General features: G+C 43.4%; 1 pseudogene; it reads right to left on the reverse strand.

Annotated features, from left to right (window-relative positions):
- Positions 1–25,092, reverse strand: part of LOC146871398 (SWI/SNF-related matrix-associated actin-dependent regulator of chromatin subfamily D member 2-like) — a 626,025-nt pseudogene that overhangs the window by 575,580 nt on the left and 25,353 nt on the right.

The following is a 25,092-nucleotide window of genomic DNA, read 5'->3' on the forward strand; positions in this document are numbered from 1 at the left end:
GAGCGGAGCGTAGCGCCCCATCTATTTTGAAAAATTCGCGAGGATTCGTCAACCGGCGCCAAAGTTATTCAAAATAGAATGTTGCGGATTTCCTATGGAAACGTGGTCCTAACTATAACTACCTACTGGCGACCGCCAGTAGGTAATATATATATATACACATAGGTTTCACACATGTTTTGTTAGGTGGATATTTCACTCGTAAAAAACCAATGAATTTCCCCCGTTATAGTTAGTTCAGATAACTATAACTCGCGCGCCCGCAATCCACTGCTCATGACGTCACATATTACATCACTCATGACATGGTCAGTGGCATCACTCATGACATCACTGATGACATCATCCTTGTGATAGAGTGGCGGTCGCGCGAGTTATAGTTATCTGAACTAACTATAACGGGGGAATTTCATTGGTTTTTTACGAGTGAAATATCCACCTAACTATAACATGTGTGAAACCTATGGTTTTTTAAGTGAATTTGCAAGGTTTTTTAAATACTAATTCCTAACTATAACGTGTGTGAAACCTATGGTTTTTTCAGTGAATTTGTACGGTTTTTTAAATGCTAATTTATTTATGTATTATTATTTTTTTTATATATTTATTTTACAATAAACTACGTATTCATTTTTTTTTTTTTCACGGTGCGCGAACCCCCGCGATTTAAAAAAAAAAAATATATATATATATATATTTTTTTTTGGTTTTTCACCGTGCGCGCACGGTGCGCGCACCCCCACGATTTTACAAAAAAAATAAAAAAGGTTCTGCCTTCAGGGTCCTTCAGGGACCCCCTGACAAAGATTATGGGGTCAGGAACTCTCTACCCTGCCCCCTTTTCACGTTCGCCACCTTCCGTTTTTCACTCTCACACTGAAAACAAACAAAATGGCGGCCGACACTTCCTGATTTCGACCGATTCGAACGTTGACTAACATGTAACCACCAATCAGAATTACGCTCGCGCACGTTAGGGTGCTCGCACGGTGCGCGCACGGTGCGCGCACCCTGCGCGCGTATAGATATTGATCTGCTTTTAAATGCTATATTCTCAGTAAATACTGAACAGATTTACACCAGACCTGCAAAAGGCACTTCCTTGACCTTATGGCTACCTCTCTGCCAAATTTCAAGTAATTCTGTTCAGCCGTTCGGGCTGTAGCTGTGTCTAAAGGTCCTATGGAAAAATGCATGGGGAAAACGCGTTTTGGGACCCCCCTTTTTTCTCGGCCCCCGCTTGACGAATCACCCCGAGACTTTCAGGGAAGGAGCTGAACGGAGCGCCCCATTAGTTTTGAAAATTTCGCGAGGATTCGTCAACCGGCGCCAAAGTTATTCAAAATAGAATTTGGAGATTTCCTATGGAAACACGGTCCTAACTATAACTATCTACTGGCGACCGCCAGTAGATTATATATATATATATATATATATATATATATATATATATATATATATATATATATTCACTGAAAAAACCATAGGTTTCACACATGTTATAGTTAGCTGGACATTTTACTGATAAAAAACCAATGAAATTCCCCCATTATAGTTACTGTAGGCAACTATAACTCACGCGACCGCAATCCTCTGCTGATGCTAATACTGTATTTAGACACTTATTTGCCCATGTCTTCTTCCATTAAATTTTAGCTATACATATATTACAAATATTTTTTTTTCATAAAGACACATATGTCATCAGCAGAGGATTACGGTCCTAACTATAACTACCTACTGGCGACCGCCAGTAGGTATATATATATATATATATATATATATATATATATATATATATATATTATCTACTGGCGGTCGCCAGTAGATAGTTATAGTTAGGACCGCGTTTCCATAGGAAATCCGCAACATTCTATTTGGAATAACTTTGGCGCCGGTTGACGAATCCTCGCGAAATTTTCAAAATAGGTGGGGCGCTCCGCTCCGCTCCTACCCTGAAAGTCTCGGGGGGATTCGTCAAGTGGGGGCCGAGAAAAAAGGGGGGTCCCAAAACGCATTTTCCCCATGCAATTTTCCCTAGGGACCTTTAGTCCAAGGTACAGCCCGAACGGCTGAACAGAATTACTTGAAATTTGGCAGAGAGGTAGGCCTCAGCTCAGGGAAGTGCCTTTTGCAGGTCTGGTGTCAATCTGTTCAGTAGTTCCTGAGAAAATCAAAAGTAAAATCATATATATATGTGGGCGGAGCCTAACCACACATCTCATCCTGAGAACTGATTGGCTGTCAGCACTTCATCCAAGAAGTGCTGGCAGCCATCTTGGGACCAATATACATGATAGCACCTCATTCAAAAGCATTGCAGTTAATAGAAGGTTTTAAGACTTTAGTTACATTATAAATCATTTGTTGATGGTACCATACTCATTTTAGGAATTGTGGTATGTTCTAAGGTGATTTCACCATGTGAAAAAGCCTTCTGCTGGGATATCATGATTGAGAGAAAAATATTTTCTCATGCTTTTCCCACAGAGGTTTGGAAGGTGATCTATAAGCTAAACTGAGAGCTTATTTTCTGTAAATTCACATTATCTTTCTCAGTCATGTGAGAATGAAGTCTGACATTCTCAGTAAAACATGTACATCCAACAAGGGCAGAGACTGTCAGTTGATTCCTTTGTGTTCTACTGCAGCTTCCCAGAGTGTTCCAAAGAACAACTAGAGCGCTAACAGTCCTACTTATGATAAACGTATGGCACACCTGAAGCCATCTTGCTTGGATTAAAGTGGTAACTCTTAAAACATTTAATTTAACTCCTTCCATGCTCATGACGGAACGGTTCCGTCATGAGCCACGGTTGAGCTGTGCTCATGACGGAACCGTTCCGTCATGAGCCCGCCCGCGCTCGAACCCTTCAGCACCGCGGCGGAATTCGCCCAGCGCTGAAGGGGTTAAAAAGGAACAAAATAAGGGGGTTCATTTTTCCATAACAAGTATGATTAGTGCTGCAGAAAGAAAAACTAGGGCACATTTTGACTTCTGAAATCCTCTTCTATTTCATAAAAAAATTCTGACATGCAGACTGAAACACGCACTTTCAATACCAGCAGCAGTTTTCCCTGGTGAGCAGTAGCTTTACTACAGTGATCTAATGAGCAAAAAGAGTGCTAACATTCTGAATTTATGGGAAATGTGTGACACATCTGAATGCCTTCTTGATGGAATCAAAGTAAAAAACTGAAAGTATTTCCTACTGAGGAGACTGCAGTAAATGAGGAAATTAGGAAACTTCATAACAAATAAGTCTCCCAAGATGGCCACCAGAGACAAAAGAGCCCAAATGTAGCCCAAATATCACCCAGATGTAGCCCAAGTATAGCCCAATGACAGAATGTCCCAGAGTGTTCTTAAAAAAAACTAGAGCGCTTACTGTCTTCATTATGGCAAAGGTATGGCACACCTGAAGCCATCCTGATTGGAATAAACTGGTAACACTTAAAACATTTAATTTAAAAAGGAACACAATGAGGGGGTTCATTTTGCCATAGAAATTATGATTAATGCTGAAGAAAGAAAATGAGGGCACATTTTGAGTGACTTCTCAAATCCTCTTCTATTTCATTAAAAAATTCTGACATGCAGACTGAAACATGCACTTTTAATACCAGGAGCAGACTTCCATGGTGAACAGTAGTATTACTACAGTGATCTAATGAGCAACTAGAGTGCTAACATTCAGAATTTATGGCAAATGTGTGACATATCTGAATACCTTCATGATGGAATCAGAGTAAAAAACTGAAAGCATTTCCTACTGAGGAGACTGCAGTACATGAGGAAATTAGGAAACTTCATAACAAATAAATCTCCCAAGATGGCCACCGGAGACAAAAGAGCCCAAATGTAGCCCAAAATCACCCAGATGTAGCCCAAATATAGCCCAATGACAGAAGTGTGCAAAGCACTTATTATTTTGTGTTTTTGCAGTGTTATATAGTGCAGACTTGTCAGGTATTGGAGTGCTTTACATGAGCATTGGTTACAACACACAAGAACAAATTCATTTTGGTTGTAGACATGGGGAGACTAAGTGATTTAACCAGAATCACAGAATGTCGAGCTGAAGCAGAAACTCCAACCTGGTTCCCCAGTTGCAAAGTCTGCAGTTCTGGAAGTAACACCACATCCTCTCCCCTAAGTGCAACATTTAATCAAGTGGTCAACTGGATAAAAAAACATAAAGATAACAAATAATTTATAAGTGCTTTGTCGCTATTTGAAAACTCAGAAAATATGTCCTTATTTTAGTCTTTTAGAGCACTAAACATAATTTTGATGCCATTAAGACCCTCTCATATATGTAATTTCTAAAGGAAATGCTCTAGGTATTACAGTTTTGATTACATCAAGATGACGTCAGGCGTTCCACACTTTTGTAATAAATATAGAATGTTAGCAATCTAGTTGTTCATTAGGATACTGTTGAGAGGCAGAGGCCAGGGGCACGGACTCTGAAAATTGAAGGCAGGTAGGAGGGTGCAAAGGCAACAATTTAACCACACTGAGCAGGCAGGAAGGGCCGTGGCAGCACAACAGACTATGGAGGGCAGTGGAAAGGGGGGCAGGGGCAACAAACCAACAATACAGGACTTGCAAGAGAGGCTGTGGCAATGTAATAGACCATTGTGGGCAGAAGGAAGAGGCAATGGTAGTACAACCATACATGCCAACAGACCCGATTCAGCCAGGAAACGTCCAATGTTTTTAAGCTCAAATGGCCTTTATTTGATCTGTCTCCTGTCTACAATCTCCTCTTTTTCAATGTAACTCAAAGGGGAAAATCAATACCCCAGTTTTTTTTCAAAATCTCCCTCTTACCAAGTTCAAAATGTTCACAAGTATGGTACATTGGATCATGGAAGGAAATGGGGTAGGGACATGGACTTGGATAACAGAGGACAGGAGGGACATGGAGAGGTGCACCAAACTGACCCTGCAGGGCAGACATCAGGGTTTGCAGCAGCAGAATACACCACACAGGGCATGCGGGACGGGAGTGCAGCACAACAATCCATAGAAAGCAAGAGGGAGGGGACAGGACCATGCACATGGACAACAGAGAACAGAGGGGCAAGAGGCAATGGTAGCTAGCTGACCATAATGGACAGACAGGAGAGAAAGCTGCAGCATAACAGACCATAAAGGGCAGGAGGGACGGATCAGGGGCATTACAATGGAACAGACAAGCCAGGAGGGAGGGAGTAGGGGTCTGCACATGTAAACAGAGGGCTGGGGGCAAGGGGGCAGGGCAGGAGCAGCAAGATAGCCATGGAGGTCAGGCAGGATGGGCACTAGAAGCAAGACACACCATGAAGAGCAACAGTGAGACTGTGATGGCATACACACAGACCATGGAGGGAAGGTGGGAGGGGGTCAGGGGCAGCTAACTGACCACACAGGGAAGGTGGGAGGGGCCATGGCAGCACAGAACACCATGCATGGCAAGTGGGATGGTTAGTGGCAGCACAATGGCTATGATGGGCAAGAAGGAGGGTGCAGGGGCATGCACAAAGGACGATGGAGGATAGAAGGGAGGGTCAGGACCTGTGCACAGACAAGAAAGTTCAGGGGAAGGGGCCTCACAACAGACCGCATGGGGCAGGCAGGAGGAGCAGTTGCAGCACAACAGACCAGGGAGGGAAGAAGGGTGTGGCAGTACAATGGACCATGTAGGACAGGCGGAAGACGATAGGGGCATGGCATGTGGACAGGCAGGGTGGAGGTGGCAGGGACAGGTTACAGTCATCTGACAATGCTAGGCAGGTGGGAGGGGAGTGGCAGCTCAACAGAACACTCAGAGTAGATAGGAGTGGCAGGTCCATGGAACATGGTGGGCAAAAAGGATGGAGCAGGGGCATGCACAAAGACATCGGAGGGCAGGGGGAAGGAGAATAGGGGCAGCAAGCTAAGCACAGAGTTTAAGCAGGAGGTCAATGATGGGGCATAGAATTGGGCAATGGAGGGCAGGAGGAGTGGACTGGTACATCATACTAAATTGAGGGCAGTGGCAGCACATCAGACCATGCATGGCAGGAGGGAGGAGGCTAGTCTATGGATTCACACAACAGACAATAGGGAGGAGGGGGATGGGGCAGCAAGCTAACTGTTCAGAGAAGGCGGGTATTAAGAACTTTATTGTTTTTAAAACGTGTGTCTGTGCGAACTACTTAAAATATGAACAAGTATGCAGCATAATCTCACTTTTATTCAGGAAGAAGAGGACGTTTGTGACTGTGACTCCGGGCTCACTTGGCAGAAACACCCCCTGACCCTCCACCCCCTATCGCAAAATGTAATGCCCGTGAAAAGGGTAGGTGAACACAGTGTTATATAGAACATAGTCCTGAGAGCACGATTGAAAATGAAAACTAGATATAGTGTATGGTATAAACTATGCACCAAAAAGTGTGATATAAGATGAACCGGGCGTGAAATATAATATGCAATACATTGTGCGCAATGACAGATTCATTGGAGAGCGCAAGATAGCACAGGCACTAGCGCGTGCTATGCGATATGCACCTTGGAGTGTAATATGCACAGGGCAGTGTTGTGTAACCTAGCTAGTCTCTAAAGTTTTAATATAAAATATGTGCTGGGGAGTGTAAGGTTGCATATGCACTGTGACAAAGATATGGATCCCAGATTGTAATATGTATGGCATAGCACTGTGCGTTATAACATAGGCATCGAGGAAGGCACGTTAGATGGGGCAATATAACCTGTGCGAAGACAAGTGTGGCATGACATATTCATGGGGTGGTGTTACAGTGCACATGGGCTAGAGAGTGTCACAGCATATGCACTAGCTAGTGGAATACAACACAGAGGTGTGTGGCACTCAGCAGGCAATGGTGGGTGTAACACAGCATTGGGCTCTGCCAGGAGCGCGCTGTGACTCTCAAGTGATGTTCGTCCCCTTTCCAGAGAGTAAAATAAAAAGTATTACACATCCGGCAGTGGATGTGTGTTTTATTAACCGTGAGGGGGGTTTCTTGCATAGTTTTGGTCGAATTTTTGTCAGATCCCCTTTGAATGGCTTGGTGTGCATGTGTATTAAATGTGCCCGTCAATAGCTACCCATGTTTGTATAAATAAACGACAAGGGTGTCTACCGGGATTAGGCACGGTAGGGCATCAGACATGTCAGAGCTTCACTAGTGGTGTAAATACATTCCACGTGGATTCATTGTATGCATAGTCGCCTTTTAATGAATATCACGCAAATCGTCATGGTGATAGGTACGTACGGTTTGTCCAGCATGTCCTAGGTGTGTCTATAAATATATATTTTTTAAAAATAATAAAAAACAGTGGCCGGCCCTGGGGATTGGGGTCAAAAAAATATAATTAGGAGACAGGCCCTGGGGGATGGGGTCATCAGGGCCAATAAATTAGAATAAGAAGGGGAACCACACAGCCCCCCTTCTTAAAAAATTTAAATAAATAAAAGATTGGCATCGTGCCGGAGGCCACGCCCCCTCCTTGCAGCACTCTGCAAACGCGCCCCCTGGCGAGTTGTAAGTTGGGGAATTAATTCCTCTTCAATACTGAGGGTCCCTGAGGGCCAACTAGCCCAACAGGCATCTCCAGTATGCGCCAGGGAGCTGCGCTGCAGAAAGGTGTTCTGAGGCCAAGCCCCTTTTTACACCTCTCTTCAACACAGCTCTGTGGCGCTTACTGGAGGTACCTAGTGGTCTAGTTTGACCCTAGGGACCCTTAGGATTCAAGGGGACTTAATCTCTCAACTTAGAACAGCCACAGGGCGCGTTTACACAGTGGTGAAGGGAGGGGACGGGGCCTGAGGTGACGTGTGCAAACACGCACTATGGCACGTTTTAAATTGGGGATATAATTTCCCTTCAATACTGAGGGTCCCTGGGGGCTAACTAGCCCACCAAGTGCTTCCAGTAAGCGCCACTGAGCTGCATTGCAGAGAGGTGGTCCAGGTCGTGCCACTTTTTACACCTCTCTGCAACGCAGCTCTGTGGCACTTACTGGAGGTACCTAGTGGGCTAGTTGGACCCTAGGGACCCTCAGGATTCAAATGAACTTAATCTCCCAACTAAAAACGGACACAGGGCGTGTTTACACAGTGGTAAAGGGAGGGGATGGGGCCTGAGTTAACGTGTGCAAAAATGCCCTGTGGCCTGTTTTAAGAGGTAGTTTTAATCCCCCTGCCCTATTATATACTAGGGGCTTACAGAGGAGGTCATGCTAATCACAGGGGGACCCCAACGCATAATGTTCCCTAATGTATGTAGGTGTTTTCACTGTATTCTAAGTGTCTTTTAACATAGCACTGGCTCTAGGACTGGTTAGTCAGACTCAGTTACCACCAGTATCCGTCTGAAAAAGTTGAGGGTACAGGATGATTTTGCAACAAGGCTTCTTTCTGCTCTTCTTTTTGTTCTTTCTGCACGTTATCCTTCTTCCTGCACTTTTCTTCATCTTTGAGGATTTCTCTTGCTTCTTTCTGCACTTCTTTTTTTTCTTTCTGTGCATTTTTTCTTCTTTCTTCACATGTCCTATCTCAGTAGGCATAGTTAGAAATTAGCATTTAAAAAACCTTTGAAATTCACAGAAAAAAACATAGGTTTCAGGCACGTTATAGTTAGGAATTAGCATTTAAAAAACCTCAGAAATTCACTGAAAAAACCATAGGTTGCAGGGGTGTTATAGTTAGCTGGACTTTTCACTTGTACAAAACCATTGAAATTCCCCCGTTATAGTTAGTTCAGCTAACTATAACTCGCGCGCCCGCAATGCACTGCTGATGACGTCACATATTACATCACTCATGACATGGTCAGTGACATCACTGATGACATCACTGATGACATCTCAAATGACATCACTGATGACATCACTGGTGACATCATCCTTGTGATAGAGTGGCAGACCTCCTCTCACCCTAATATAACCTTTGATACACACATTCAAAAATAGAGATTAAAATTTTCAAAACAATGGACATACCAATACCAGTTACAACAACCTCTTCAGTAATTCTAAGATCAACATACACATCCACTCATTCACCAACAGTCCTATACAGTCACTCATACATGCACTCACTCATCATATGTACTCATACACCTATACATCCTGTTACACAATGCCACTCATCCATAGAGTTACTCACACACATAGTCACTCATGCTAATAAAAAATCAAACATACATTTACTTGCATATACAGTTATACACACACCACCACACTTACTTCTACGGAAACTTACACATACTTAGTCTTTTAAACAATCACTTATAGAAACACATACTTATTCATACAGGAACTCTTTCAATCTCTCACTCTCACATATACTCACTTATATACACCAATAGTCACATATACTAGTTTAAAACATATGTAGTTACTCATAAAGACACTATTGAGACAGTCATTCACTCACTAACACACCCATACACACACTCATCCACCCATACAGTCCTGCACACATGCTGTCTTCAACACATACAAACAGTGAGTCACTCATTCATGCACCTATGCACTACGTAATACCCCCACCGAACCATGCAGACACTCAGACTGATACTCAAAAAACCAACTATTAACCTATATAGACACCCATGTAGCTACTCACCAACCCATGCAGCCACTTATACACAAAGTGAGAGACTGATACAGATATTTACATATTTAAACATTACTCACTAAGCCATGTATTCACTATGATACACTTAATCAGTCAGTTACACAATCAATTTTTCAAAAACAAATCATCCATTTAGATACTTATATACCCATTTATTCTTCCATCGACCTTGAGATATACATATATAAAACATATTTAATTTTCAGAAAAACACACATTCACTGGATGATGTCATCAGTGATGTCATCAGTGATGTCATGAGTGATGTCACTGACCATGTCATGAGTGATGTCATATGTGACGTCATCAGCAGTGCATTGCGGGCGCGCGAGTTATAGTTAGCTGAACTAACTATAACGGGGGAATTTCAATGGTTTTGTACAAGTGAAAAGTCCAGCTAACTATAACACCCCTGAAACCTATGGTTTTTTCAGTGAATTTCTGAGGTTTTTTAAATGCTAATTCCTAACTATAACGTGCCTTTAACCTATGTTTTTTTCTGTGAATATATATATACATACATACATATACAAAATTGTTAATAATTCATTAAAACTGCTGCACAAACTATACAATAGATGCCATAAAACATACTGTACCCCAGGCAAGGGCAGATTTGCCAATCCTTGTGTGATTCGAATCTCCAGAGTAATCGGAGACTTGCTTTTTCCGTTCTATGCTTGTCTTGAGATCAGTAAATTGTTGTGGATGTGAGGGACTTAGCCCTCTCTGCAGCATCACATCCACGCTTTTTGCCTTCACCCCTCCTGTTTTCTGAACCCGTTTTTATTGAATTTTAGGACTCTAGCACTGGTTAGCAGTGGTAAAGTGTGCAATGCACTTGTGAAGTCCCCCTAGAACATGGTACAATTGGCTTACAACTAATTGGTGCATTTAATTTACTTCTAAGTCCCTTGTATATGGTACAACTTGTACCCAGGGCCTGTAAATAAAATGCTACTAGTAGGCATCAGCACTCATTATGCCATCCACTAAAAGTAGCTTTTAAAAAAATGTCTTGGGCCTGCCACTGCAGTCTGTAGGCAGTTTTAAACTGCCAATTTGAAGTGGCAAAATATACCTTTTGAAAGCCCTGGAACCTCCTTTATAATACATGTGTGCCACCCCTAAAGTAGGCCCTAAACAGTCCACAGAGCAGGGTAAAGTGTATTCAAAAAGTAGGACACGTGTTTTTTAAAAGTTTTACATGTCCTGGTAGTGAAAACCTCCTAAATTCTATGTCAGGACCGGAGGCAAGGATTATGCTAATTTTTTCTCCACTTTATTGAATAGCAGCCATTCAAAGTTAAGTAAAACAAACTGCTATTCCCATGAAACATCGGGAATAACCACAAACAAAAATGATAGAGTGTCCATGGGTAGAGAGTCCCCTTTCCTCTGCACCAATCACAGGGCTACAAGGTGATGGTAGTCCTCTGTTACTGTCCATTTCCCCCTATTTCTTCGCTGCTTGCAGCCAGATAAGTTCTATTTTTCCTTCACTCTCAGTGTTATTACTGATTGTATGGTTTTCATTGATTTGCAACTTTGGATTGTTGTCCGAATCATTAGCACATTCCCTTGTGTTGTGGTGCCGTTTCTCTGTGGTATTTCACTGTATTTGATTAGCACCTCACAAAGCGCTCGGTAACGGTCTCGCGCGCCGCGTATTTATTGCCAACGCGCGCCCGTCTCCGACTTGACCGTTTCATTCATTTTGTTGTGCACGTTTCATTAATCCTTTCAGGTTTCATGTCCGCGAGTCAGCCGCTAATCGAATGACTCACCCCGGCTGCGTTTTTTGGTGCGGGCTCCCAGGTACTCACCTCCCGCCGCTAGAGAGCGTCCGTGTGCGTCTCTTGCCCGCCGCGTGCGTCTTGAAGTTCCGCGCATTTTTCCCAGTCAAGCCGCATCAGGCTATCTTCCTGGGCCCGCTCCATTACAGAGCCATCCAGCGCCTCAAGGCACACCATCTACGCAGAGGGTTCTCGTACTCACAGAAAGTGAGCCTCTCGGCAGACGCCAGAGTGGAACTCCAGTGGTGGCTCACCAATATGGAGGCCTGGAATGGGCGTGCAATCTTCGGTTCCGCACCAGATATCATTATGAAATCAGACGCCAGCAGATCCGGCTGGGGCGCGAGGTGTAGCGACTTCACTACGGAAGGTGTGTGGTCTCCACGACAACAAAAGTTACACATCAACTGTCTGGAGCACTAGGCGGGATCATTTGCGATCCAATGTTGGACCAAGGATTCAATCCGGTCCTGCGTCCTCCTCAAGATAGACAACATATCGGCAGTCCGATACATCAACCATCTAGGGGGCACGCGATTGAGAGCACTCTCGAACCTGGCAGTGAACTTCTGGCAGAACTGCCTGGATCATCATATATGCGTTATGGAGGAGTATCTTCCGGGCCAGGACAACCAAGTAGCAGACTTCAACTCTCGCCATTTTCAAGGCGCGAGTCTTTGGAAACTGCATCCGGGAGTCTTTGCGGATCTCCAGAGCATCTGGGGTCTGTTTTCGGTGGCTCTATTTGCTTCCTGCCTGACCACCAGCTTCCCCGGTTCTTCAGCTGGAGACCGGATCCCATGGCAGCAGGGACGGACGTGTTCCTTCAGGACTGGCGGGGCAAAGCAGGCTATGCCTTTCCCCCGTTCGCCATGCTAACGAGGGTCTCGGCCCAAGTTTGACGTCAGTGAGCGGACGTGGTGCTGATATCGCCAATTTGCAGGTCTCAAGTTTGGTTCCCGGTTCTTCTGGAACTTTCTTGGGATTCTCCAATCCCTCTCCCCCACTTTCCAATTCTCCTTCTCAGTCCAGACAAAGTTCCTCACGCGCTATTTGCAGAAGGCTCCCTAGCCCTGAAGACATGGCGGATTACAGGGGACGATGGGTGGTCCCAGGCCTTTCGGGAGCGGCTGAGAAATTCATGTCCAAGGCCTGGGCCGATAGTACCGTCAAACGGTACCATTCTACCTGGTGACGGTGGTATCGTTGGTGTGTGCGACGGAGTCTCAATCCCGTGGCAGCAGATGTGACCTCCATTCTGAATTTTTTAGCCGCCCTGGCGGAGGAAGGTCTGGCTTATAGAACCATTAATACCTTCCGTTCTGCCATTTCAGTGGGTCATACCATGGTGGATGGATCTCCTGTGGGTGAACATCCTTTGGTTTGCGGCCTTCTTCGAGGCATTCGACACTCCCTTCTCCCCGAGCGTCGTTATTCACAGCTCTGGGATGTTAACCTGGTTTTGAATTTGTTTTTGTCCTGGCAGCCGAACAGATACCTCTCTAGGAAAGAGCTTTAGGCGAAATTGGCCATGCTTCTTTGCCTTAAATCCTGCAGACGGGTTTCCGATGTCAGGGCCCTGGACATTTCGGGCAGGATATTCTCCCCCACGGGGGTTACCTTCACAATTCGAAGGCGTACAAAATGTGGGACGAAGTCCATCTCTTTATCTGCTTTTCCAGATTCTCCAGAGCTATGTGTGGTATCTTGCCTTAAGGCGTACGAGGAAATGTCGGAGGAGTTCCGTCCTCCAGGAGAATGACAATTACTTATTGCGCTCAGGAAACCACATAAGGCAGTTTCTTCCCCCACTATTGCCCGTTGAGTAAGGTGGGTAATGCAGGAAGCTGGCATTGACCTTTGGGCCTTCGGCGCCCATTTTACCAGAGGGGCAATGGCCTCTAAAGCGTTTACCCTGGGAGCACGTCTGGAAGACATTCTGAATGCAGCATACTGGTCTTCCGACTCGACCTTTAAATGTTTTTTTTTTCAAGCCGGTGATTGACTTGGCGCACTTGGTGGTGCGCAAGCTTTAAACAAGTATAATCCTCGCCTTCGGTCCTGACATAGAATGAAACATTTCCTAGCTATCGTAACAGAAAGTTTCAATTCTATTAAGGACTCGGAGGCGAGGATAATACCACAGATGGTACAAGGTTCTCTTTAGTACCTTCCCACCCTCGTACTGGGGTAAGTAAGATGTTTCACTACCTTGTAATGTAATGTAAAGTGGTTCTTGTAAAGCGCGGGCTGTCACTCCGTAAGGAGCATCCTGGCGCTGTGGAGGTTGGAGGTGAGAGGGGGGGAGGGGCCCTAGCGTTTCTAAATAAGGGAGAGACACAATTCTTCTGGGGCTGCAAATACCCAAGTCTTTAGTGACTTCCTGAAAAGTGTCTCTGTCTCAAGCGATCTCAGGTGGGGTGGTAGAAGGTTCCAGGCTTTGGATCCCAAAACGGCCACTTTTTTACCGCCCTTAGTTTTGTATTTGAAGGTGGGTGGCTTGAGATAGTTGGCAGTGGAGGACCTGAGATTTCTAGTTGTGGTATATGGGGTGAATCTTGCAGAGAGATACTTGGGTCCAATTTTGTGTTTGGCTCTGAAGGTAATGAGAAGGATTTTAAAAAGAATTCTTTTGTGTACAGAGAGCCAATGAAGGGCTTGTAGGGCTGCAGATGCTGAGGATCTTCTTGGAAGCTTGAGAACAAGTCGAGCCGCGGCATGCTGGACAACTTGCATCTTCTTTAAGGTGGATTTGTTGGAACCTGCTAATAAACTATTGCAGTAGTCAAGACGCGAGAGTATCAGGGCAACTGCCACTGATTTCCTGGCAGTAAGGGGGATAAGGTCCAAGAATTTTTTTAAGGATTTAATGAGGCTGAAGCAGGTCCCTGCTACTGCCGTGGTGTGCGGGAGGAAGGTGAGCGCAGAGTCAAATTTTACTCCCAAGTTTTTCGCTACCTTGACTGTGTCAGGGGGGGTGGTGTCCCATCGGGCCACCACTTACCAGGTTTGGAATAGGACGTTTTTCCCTATAGGGAGAATTTCAGTTTTGTCCGTGTTGCATCTCAGATGGTTCTCTCTCATCCAATGGATGATTGCGGTGAGGCAGTGTTTGAAGGTAAGTTCGGTCGAGGATGAGTTGTCTAGAGAAAGGATCAATTGGGTGTCATCCGCATAAGACGTGACTTCAATGTCAAATGATCTTATCAAGTGGATGAGAGGAGTCATGTAGACATTGAACAGCAGTGGGATCAGAGTTGAGCCCTGTGGGACTCCTGTTGTTATGTTACGTTGAAATAAAGGTACCTAGGGCAACTGCTCGTCTACGATTAGTAAGAAAGGATTTAATCCAGTCTAGGGCGGTGCCTGAGATGCCGCTACGTTCGAGTCGTTTCAGAAGTATACTGTGTGAGATGGTATCGAACGCAGCCGACAAGTCAAGTAGAATCAGAACAGCTTTCTTGCCATTGTCGGCTATAGTTTTAGTGTGTCAGTTATTTCTAATAGAGCTGATTCGGTGGAATGTTTGGAGCGAAAGCCTGATTGTTGAGGGTGAAGGATATTGTTATCCTCAATAAATTTAGACAGTTCTTTATGCACAAATTTTTCTGTTACTTTTCCAAGCAGTCGGAGTAAGGAGATAGGCCGAAGATTGGAAAGCACGGAAGAGTCAATGTTTTGTTTCTTCTTCAGTGGTTTCACGAGCGCAAGCTTCCACTCGTCCGGGACTAGACTATGGCTCTGCTGATGGAGGAGTTCACTATCTGATTAATAATAGGGTTGACTATATCTATTATTTTGTGAAGGATCAATGGAGGGCAAGCATCTAGGGGTGAGCCTGATTTGCAAGTTCTTATAGCCTCATGGGTCTGTTCTAATGAGACTTGCTTAAAGGTCCGAATAAAGTGAGTGGACGTTGGCTCGGAGCCCCCATCCAGATCTTGTGGAATGTCCAAAGGGAAATCCTTCTGAATTTTTCTTATTTTTTCTTCGAAGAATGCTGAGATTTCATCACAGAGATTCTGTGAAGGAGGTATCTCTTTCAGTAGCACTTTAGGGTCCGTGAAGGACTTTACCACCGAAAAAATGGCTTTTTGGTTTTGATTAGCTTCCTGAATTTTCTTGGTGAAGTATTCTTTTTTTAGCGTATTTGATCTGCTGATGATAGAGCCTTCTGCCATTTGTGTAAGCTGTTCTATCCTCAATGTTGTACGTTTTTCTCCATTTACGCTCTTTCTGCTTGCATATTAGTTGAGCTTGAGCCAGGGTGTGCGTGAACCAGGGTTTATTTATTATTTTAGGTTTTTTGTACTTATCAGGTCCTTCCAGAGGGGAAAGCTCGTTGCAAGTTGAGGTGAGCCAGGAGTGGAAGCGACGTGAGTCCTCCCCAGTGTTCCCTGTTAGTGCGGGAGTTAGAATTTGGGCAGTGGTAGCTAATCTCGGGTTTTCAGCTAATTTTGCCCATCTACGTCCATTTTGGGGCAGAGGGGATGGCCTATGAGCAAGGCTCGTCTGGGGATTGTAAGAGTGAGGGGGACAAAGAGATGGTCCGACCAAATCAGGGGAAGAGGGGATCCAACTGATAGTGGGGCGAAGTTAGAACAGACCCCATCTAATGTATGGCCTGCTTGGTGTGTTGGACCCTCTACGAGTTGAGTCAGAGTAAGCAGTTCTGTGATTTGAAGAACGTTGTCTGCTCCTGATTCAGTCCTGTCTTCCAGATGGAGGTTAAAATCACCGAGTAGGGTGAAGTTGGCATATCTGAGCAGGAGGTGGCTCAGGCCATCCCCAAGTGAGTCTAGGAAGGTAGTGCTGTGTCCCGGGGGACGGTAAATTAAAGCACCTGAAAAGGATAGGGAGGCATTTAAGGAGAGGCAAAAACCCAGGCTTTCTGCTCCCTTGATGGTATCAAGGTTCATACTAGAACAGTGAAAGGTGTCCCGTAAAATGATAGCTAAACCCCCTCCTCTACCATCCCTTCTATCTTTCCTATGGATAGTGTAATTGGGCGGGAGGGCAACCGCTAAGTCAGGGTTACACCAATCTTTCAGCCATGTCTCAGTGATAAAAAGCAGATCGAGCTGTTGGTCTATGATAAGATCCCTGACATCTTGGCAGTGCTTGCTTAGTGATCTTGTATTTATTAGTCCCCCCTTAAGTAGCATGTTAGGTTTTGTTGTTGTGGTGGGGCTGTAGCCTGGGGTGGGAAGGCCTGTAGGCAGAGTAGTTTTACAAGGATAACAGGAACAGGCCCCCATGATTTCCTTAGGTGGAATCTGGCACTTACAGTTTCTCCTATCATTGAGGATTCTCAGGGCCTCAGATGTGTAAATGCTCCTTGTAAGGATTTGGGCATTATTTCCTGTCCCTGTCGCGGCCTTGGCACGGACGGGCGCAGACGGGCTTGCCTCTGGCGCGCCAGTGGCGTGCCCGCAACACGCGTCCATGCTGCGCGTCCGGCCCAGCATACAACTAAGTACCTGGCCGGGCACAGGGGTGTATTAGGTTCCGCCTCCAAACCGGAAGTCAAAGCAATCCAGAAGGCAGGTCGGCCAGGTGAAGGGGGAGTGTCCGCCTCCCTCCGATCGAACGGCGAAAATGCCGGCGTCGGACCGGGGAAGCGGAGACGACAAACACAAGAGCAATGGCGAGTGAGCAGCCGCAAAGTGCGCAGGCAGCAACGAGGGCACCCCAAAAAATGCTGGCCACTGTTCTCCCAACAACGAAACCGGGTCACAAAAAACAAAACAACATATGTGCAAAGGCAGCAAGAATGCGCACCAAAAATGAGGTCTACCTCATCGTGTCCACCGCCAAAAGACCAAGAACGACTCAAAATCCACAATCCAAAACAATTCACAGCTTCAAAACGAACAGCAACCCACGTACAAAAATGCCGGCGCTGGCCGCAAAAGGCGCCAGGCACCCAAGGACACCCAAGGAGGGCAGCGCGGTGACCGCCAGGCGGGCGCTCCCACACCCCACACTCCCACTTATCTGCAATAATGGTTAAAGTTTCATATACAAATGCTCTGTGCGGTTTCCCTACAGGCTAGACCTTAGCCACTGCTGTCGCTTACACTCTACCTTACTTTTACAGGCGAGTCTGGTAAACAGGATTCGGAATGCCTCCTGGCTGACTGACCTTCAGCGACGAAAGAGGGGGAATGGACAGTAATGACTGTGATGACTACCATCACCTCGGAACCCTGTGATTGGTGCAGAGGAAAGGGGACTCTCTACCCATGGACACTCTTTCATTTTTATTTGTGTGTATTCCCGATGTTTCATGGGGATAGCAGTTTGTTTTTATTAACTTGGAATGGCTGCTATTCAATAAAGTGGCGAAAGAATAGCATAATCCTCGCCTTCGAGTCCTTAATAGAATTGAAACTTTCCGTTACGATAGCTAGGAAATTTTTTCATTCGTTTTTCACTACTGTATGGTCTACCTCCCTCATAGGATAACATTGAGGGGTTAACTTATTACATTTAATATGAGCTTAACCTTTGATTGAGATTAGTTAGAAATGTCATGTTCGGACTCAAATGAACTGTCATTTGAAATCCTCTTTAATGTTAAAGTTGTATTTTAGATTGCAATTTTCAAAATGCCCTTTTTTTTACAAAGCTAGCATTTTCCTGCCCTAAGCTTTCTGAGGCCTTCCCAGTGAACAATAGCACTTGGTTGGGAGAGGGCCATCCTGCCAGGATAGGAGGGTCTTAGCTTTTTCCTGCCCCACTTAGATTTCAAAGGGCTGCCTCCAGCACATTCGCAGAGAAACATGACACCAGCTTGTTGTCACCCTGGACCTCTTGGAGCCTGGGCAGGGGGAGAAAGGGGAAGGAAGGAACCTTTCAGAACCATATGTGGGGGCGGACTAGAAGTTTCCCCCACTTCAAAGGATGGCACCCGGTATAAATATTGGACCTCCTGACACACTCATCAGTACATTGATGAGCTTGTGGACGTTGCAGAGGACTGCCTGCTTCTTGAGGCCTGCCTTGTCCCCGAGAGGACTGTCCTGCTGCTTGAGGCATGCCTTGTTCTTCAAAGGACTGCCCTGCTGCTACCACATGACTGCCTTGCTGCTGGAGGCCTTTCTTGTTCCCCAGAGGACTGACCTGCTGCCTCCCTTGTTCTTCAGTAGCCTGCCCTGTGCTGAATGAGGCCTGCCTTGTTCTTCAAAGGCCTGCCCTGCTGCTTTAGGGCTGCCCTGCTCTCTTGGAAGGAAGACTAGACCAGCTCACTTCATCCCAGGGTAACCTGAGGGACTCCAAGGGTCAGTTGTCTGACCTTCTGTTCTAAGCTATAAGGACTCAACAAATTCCAGGGCCTCCCTGCAATTGCCTAGCTGACTAGCCCTGCCTGGACCTAGAACTGGGCTATCCGGACCTGCAACTGGACCTGCCTGAGCCCTGCTGGCCTCTGCAGGAGTGAGTTTCTGATCCCCAAGAGGTGACTCCCCAGGTTCTGGACTCTTGGCTGGCATCAGGTGATCTCCTACTGTGAAATCCAGCATTTTTTTATTCTGCGTGCCGGACTTTGAGAAGGTAACTTTTCCAGCTGGACTTATCTGGTCCCTATAACCATCATGGTTGGCCTGAACTTGTCCTTGAACTAGCGTGAACAGACACCAATAGTTAGCGTATTCTGCTTCTGTGTGCTATTTTTACTTAAACCTTTAGAAACTTCGGTTCTACTGATTGGACTTTTGTTGTTTTGGTCATATTTTATTTATTAAATGTTACTTTATTTTCTAGATTGGTGTGGAATATCTCTTGTGTTCTGTTTTCACGTTATTACTTCATGTGCTGCATAAATTCTTATCACAGTGCCTCTAAGTTAAGCTTCTAGGTTAAGCCTGACTGCTTTTGTGCCAAACTACCGAAGGGTTAAGCACAAGTTAATTTAGAGACTTTTGTGGTTCAGCCTGACAAGGAAAAGGTAGTTGCTTTTAGAGAAGGGTTTTCATCCCCCTCAATCAAAAACCCAATTTCCTACAGGATGTATTTGGGACTGGAAGTATAGAGGTTTACGTAGAAAGACGTGACACCAATTCTGGCTGTCAATAGCAAGGTTGCGTATGCAATGGGATGTCCGGTGGTGACATTTCTAGAAATTCTACTGTCAGTGATAAGCAGTGGCATTTGCACAAGGTACACTCCAATGTGTACCATGCTGCTCTTCGTTCTATATAATCGCTTCAGTGGATTCAGGGAAGAATTTTTACATAAAATAATTAAGTTTAACCATGTATAAAAGTTCAGATAAAGTACAATTAAAGGTACCCACCGACAGAGCATTCTTGAAAAAAACGTTGTATTATTAGAAAAACTTATTAAAAAATACAAAAAGAATCAGAAAGAATACAGACATATAACATGGTGCTCTTGGGATTACACATAATAAACATATAAAGACACAAAATACAGTGTATACAAACAAACACAATGGCACAGGAATGATAAACAGGGTGTCTACTAAATCACAAGATCAATAATGCAGCTACTGCATCCTCTTTAGTTACCAAAGGGAACGTCAACGGCGTTTCGACCTTCTCACTCAAATGGTCATCATCAGGACACAAGAAAAGTATTTTGAAAGCAGCCATCAGAAAATGTGTAATTCAAGTAATAACATCTGTAAATGTCGGGGTACCTATGGTTATAATACAGAAGAAAGGAAAAAGCCCAACAAAGGGCTGAAAAGAGGTAGAAAGGTGAAGCAAGTTGATTCAAGTCACCAACCAATTGAATTTGCCACAATCAAAAGTCAGAAACAAAAAAATGATACAAAATATAGAATAGAGTCCATCAAAAATACTGACATGCTTAAGAAAAGCAAAGGAAACTTCCACCTCATGTGTTTACTATTCTGATACGACAATATCTCAGCAGGATATATTGGAATTATTTAACATGGTATGTACAAGACATTACAAAAAAACAAAAGAGAGGAGACTTAAGGTTGTTCTTTCAAGGCGCCAATAGGCGTCATATATTTAGAAAAAGAATTTCGAATAGTAGTAGTAAGAGCACAACAGGGTATAAATACTCAGGCAACCCTAGTGGAGAAGGTGTACAAAGTGCTCGTGAGACAACGGCGCAAGTGACAACGTGAAAAAACCACAGCAAGAGGCGCAAAAGAAGCAATATATACAATAAAAGGTTCATATAACAATTGACTCAATGGTCTAATTGGTATTTTTCATTATTTCAATGAACCAGGTTTGTATGCGCCAAAGACGTTTGGGCTGGTGGATAGTTTTGACTTGCGCCGTTGTCTCACTAGCACGAGCACTTTGTACACCTTCTCCACTAGGGTTGCCTGAGTATTTATAACCTGTTGTGCTCTTACTACTACTGTTCGAAATTCTTTTTCTAAATATATGACGCCTATTGGCGCCTTGAAAGAACAACCTTAAGTCTCCTCTCTTTTGTTTTTTTGTAATGTCTTGTACATACCATTTTAAATAATTCCAATATATCCTGCTGAGATATTGTCGATTTTACACAGTATTTACCCAATCTCAGTTGGGTCTACGGGTATTACTCCTGTAATTGTTCTACTATTCTGATACGGCATGCTCTAAAATTTAAAACGAGCAACCTACTGATGAGTGAATTAATCACATCAGAGAATCCAACGATTCAGACCCTTGCCAAAATAAATTACGGGTCTGAAAAATAATGGAGTCTATAAGTATTTAGTATATCTACAGAAAGGGCAGACAATTATGTGCCATTCCAACCGGTCATCCGTACTCACCAACAATTTCATAGGTCAAATCAGGAAAATCAAATGATTTTGTATGGTCAAGATTTCTAAATGGACAGCGTTGGAAGGAACATATCTGATAAATCACAGTGTTTCACTATGGAAATTCACTGAAAAGAAACAAAAGGCATTTTTCAAATCAATCGTGATGTAAACCGCTTGCAAAACAACTTATAAATAGTTTTGAAAGAAGCTAAAGCTACTTATAATGGAGACTAGTCTTACCTGGAAAAGGGAAAATGTATATGCCCTAGGGTGTCCTTGCAATTTGATTTATATAGGATAGACCACTTAATAAGCCAAATCACAGCTGATGCAACACAAGAATCGTATTTGATGCAAGAATCTAAATGCACCTTTAGTATCACACTTCATGGAACACATTCACACATCGGATGATATACGCTGGCAAATCATTGAACACATGAAAAAAAAACATCTAGAGGGGGTAACATTCAGATGATGTTAAACTGATGTTAAAATGTTGTTGGATTCTGAAATGTGACAGTATGAATAAAGGCCTTGATACCATGGAGGAAAGCAGCTCTGTAGTCCTGCATTGAAATGTTTTTCATCTTGAATTTGTTACCTCGTGGAAAAACAATGGGTTATGTTAAATGGTGATGCCTTTATGTTATGTCTATCCATATAATGTCCTTTACTGCAATTATCCATACTTACGCAAAGATGTTGTATGCAAACTGTACTAATGATGTTCATTGTCGTGTACTGCGTACCTATGGATGTACTACTGAATCCAACTAAGGGTTGCCCTTTCATTTTCTGTTTCTATTCACTGTTCAAATTAGCTATCATTATTTTGTTTCAAGAAATATTCTTCGGATAAGTGATGGAGCTCTTTTAATAGTTCTAGTGCAAACATGCATATCAGTGCGAATTCTTTCTAGTGACTGATTGCTATTTGCTAAGAACTTATAATTTTCTCAGCATCTTTTACAAATTAACTCTTTATGACCTCTTATATAATTTTGTCCTAATGATGCTAAAAAATCACTGCGACTGCAGTAAATTATTGGCACCGTACTATATAATTCATGTACTAGTAGATTTATGATTTTCTATGCTCACAAGAAGCATTTTACATAGACGCATGCATGTTACGTGGCGTCACCAGTATTATAATTATTTTCTTTGGAGAAATGTTATATTTGACCAATATCTTTTTGCCTGGCACATATATAATTATTTCTCTGGTCCACAGCTTGTATTTACAAATCGGTCCTATATGGATATACACGGACTCTTTCTTACGCATGCGCTATCTAGTGATGCTAATGTCTTGTAAAATGGAATTCCTTTTCCAATTGTCCTTTTTTGCATTTTAAAACCAATTGGTGTAAGTACCTGATTAAACTTGAAACTATGTCTCCCTCAATTTTTCTTCTATTGTATATGATTCAACCAACACTTATGATATGATTTGTTTTTAGGTCTCGCCTGCGAATGCAGCGCATGCGCTGCTTCGCCTCAGCGAGATCTATAGTTGTTGCTTCTGTGTCCGGGGCCTGTGGAAGCGGGGTTGGTGTCCGCCCTGTCGGCATTAGGCCCGGCCCACCCTGCTCAGACTTGCTTGCGCTTTTCAGGAAGCAATCTTGGCGTTCTGTACTTGCACGTGCTTTTCAGTGCTCGCGCTTTTCAGGAAGCATTCTCTGCGTTCATTTTTTTATTTCAGTGTACGTGTATCACTGATTAATGTGTCCGAGTTATAATTTTCCATGCTCCATTGTTATGTGAGAACACACACGTTTTATATTTATTGCTCCTTACCTACCGTTCGGTCTTCTGCAGCTCTAGTTGAGCTGTTTGAGCGGAAAGGGAGAGGTTTTGCTTTATTCTGCCCCACTTTCTGGTTGAACATCTATTTTAGAAGTCAGCGCAATAGCGCTTCCTCCCAAGCTGCATATTTAAACAACAAGCAAAGCAGGTAAAAGTGCTCACCACGCTGCACAACTTTTTTTTCTTTTAAATCACACATGCGACTCTGTTTGTAAAGCTGTTTGCTGTCGTAAAGCTGCTTTTAAGCTTGCTGCTGCTTGGCACTTCTAATCGTCTGGGGATTGTACTGAGGTGAAGGGGTTTCATTTTTAGGTTGAGTCTGGGCAGCTTGTTTATTTAACTGTTAGCAAATCGGAAGCTCTTCAGGGGCCATGGGAGACAGAAGAGGGCAACTCAGCGATGCCTTCAAGCATTTGAATGCAATAGGTCTCGCATTTACGGAGTCTGAGCTATTGGCATTGAAAATGACAATGCCTTTTGTTTATGTTTTAAAAAACAAAACATAAATAAAAGGCATTGTCATTTACAATGCCAATAGCTCAGACTCCGTAAATGCGAGACCTATTGCATTGCAGATGCTTGTTTGTTTAGGCCATTGCGGAGAAGTGCTTCTGAAAATGCAGTTCGTCACTCTCCTTTCTGGGTAATTTAAAATATTTTATTACGAATAATCTATTTTAATTATCCCAATAGTCCTTTTCTGTAGTTTAAAATATTTAGTAATTGAATTAACTTGAAACTATATTTCTGCCTATAAAGTGTATATGATTTAATCAATATTCATGGCATGACTAGTCCTTTGTTTATGCGATCAGGAAGTAGTGTTTCTGAAAATGCGGTTCGTTACTCTCCGGTTTGGTAATTTAGAATATCTAGCTGTGAGCAATTTAATACAAATTTTTTTTTGAATTAGCCACCCCTTTTAATATAATATTTCAATGGTACAAGATCTATTTAATATCTATTTGTCCGCTCATCACGAGTAACCTTTTCTCTGTGCCGTTGGGAAGCAGTGTGTCTTAAAACACAGTTCCGCACACCTTGCTTCGTCTTGGACGGGGAGTAGCGCAAACTTTTCCAGGTAAGACTAGTCTCCATAACAAGTAGCTTTATCTTCCTTCAAAACTATTTATAGGTTGTTTTGCGAGCGGTTGACATTGCGATTGATTTGCAAATTACTTTTCTGTTTCTTTCCAGTGAATTTCCATTGTGAATCACTGTGATCTATCAAATATGCTCTTTCGGACGCAGTCCGTTTAGAAATCGTCACCTTACAAAATTATTTGATTTTCATCATTGTCTGGCCTTTTTCTTCTAAAGCATGTCAGTATTTTTGATGGACTCAATTATATTTTTTTCATAATTTATTGTCGTTTATGACTTTTGATTGCGGCACATTAATTTGGTTGGTAACTTGAATCTATTTGCTTCACCTTTTTACCTCGTTTTAGCCCTTGGGTGGGCTTTTTCCTTTCCTTTGCAGTATGATGATAGGTACGCCAACAATTACAGATGTTATTACTTGAATTACAGATTTCTGATGGTTGCTTTCAAAATATTTTTCTTGTGTCCTGATGATGACTGAGTGACAAGGTCGAAACACCGTCAACATTCCCTTAGGCAACTGAAGAGGATGCAGTCAATGCATTATTGATCTTGTGATTTAGTAGACACTTTGTTTATCATTCCTCTGCCATTGTGTTTGTTTGTATACACTGTATTTTGAGTCTTTATATGTTTATCATGTGTAACTCCATGAGAACCATTTTACATGTCTGTATTATTTCTGATTCTTTTTATGTTTTCTAATAAGTTATTCTAATAATATGAAGTTGCTTTTAAGAACACTCGGTCGGTACCTTCATTTGTACTCCATATATGCTTTTTTATGAGGTTAAACTCCAATTCTTTCATGAAAAAATTCTTCCCTGAAACCACTGTAGCTATTATATTGTGTACTGCCCCAGGTTTTGGGAAATAGGGCTGCCCCTGTTGCAGACAGTCACGCTTCAGTCTATGGCAACTGATTAGTGAGCAATATGAAGTCATTCAATACACATTGTGTGATGCTAAGAAAAAC

This window comes from Triturus cristatus, chromosome 1_1 (assembly GCF_964204655.1).
Source record: "Triturus cristatus chromosome 1_1, aTriCri1.1, whole genome shotgun sequence".
NCBI lineage: Eukaryota > Metazoa > Chordata > Amphibia > Caudata > Salamandridae > Triturus > Triturus cristatus.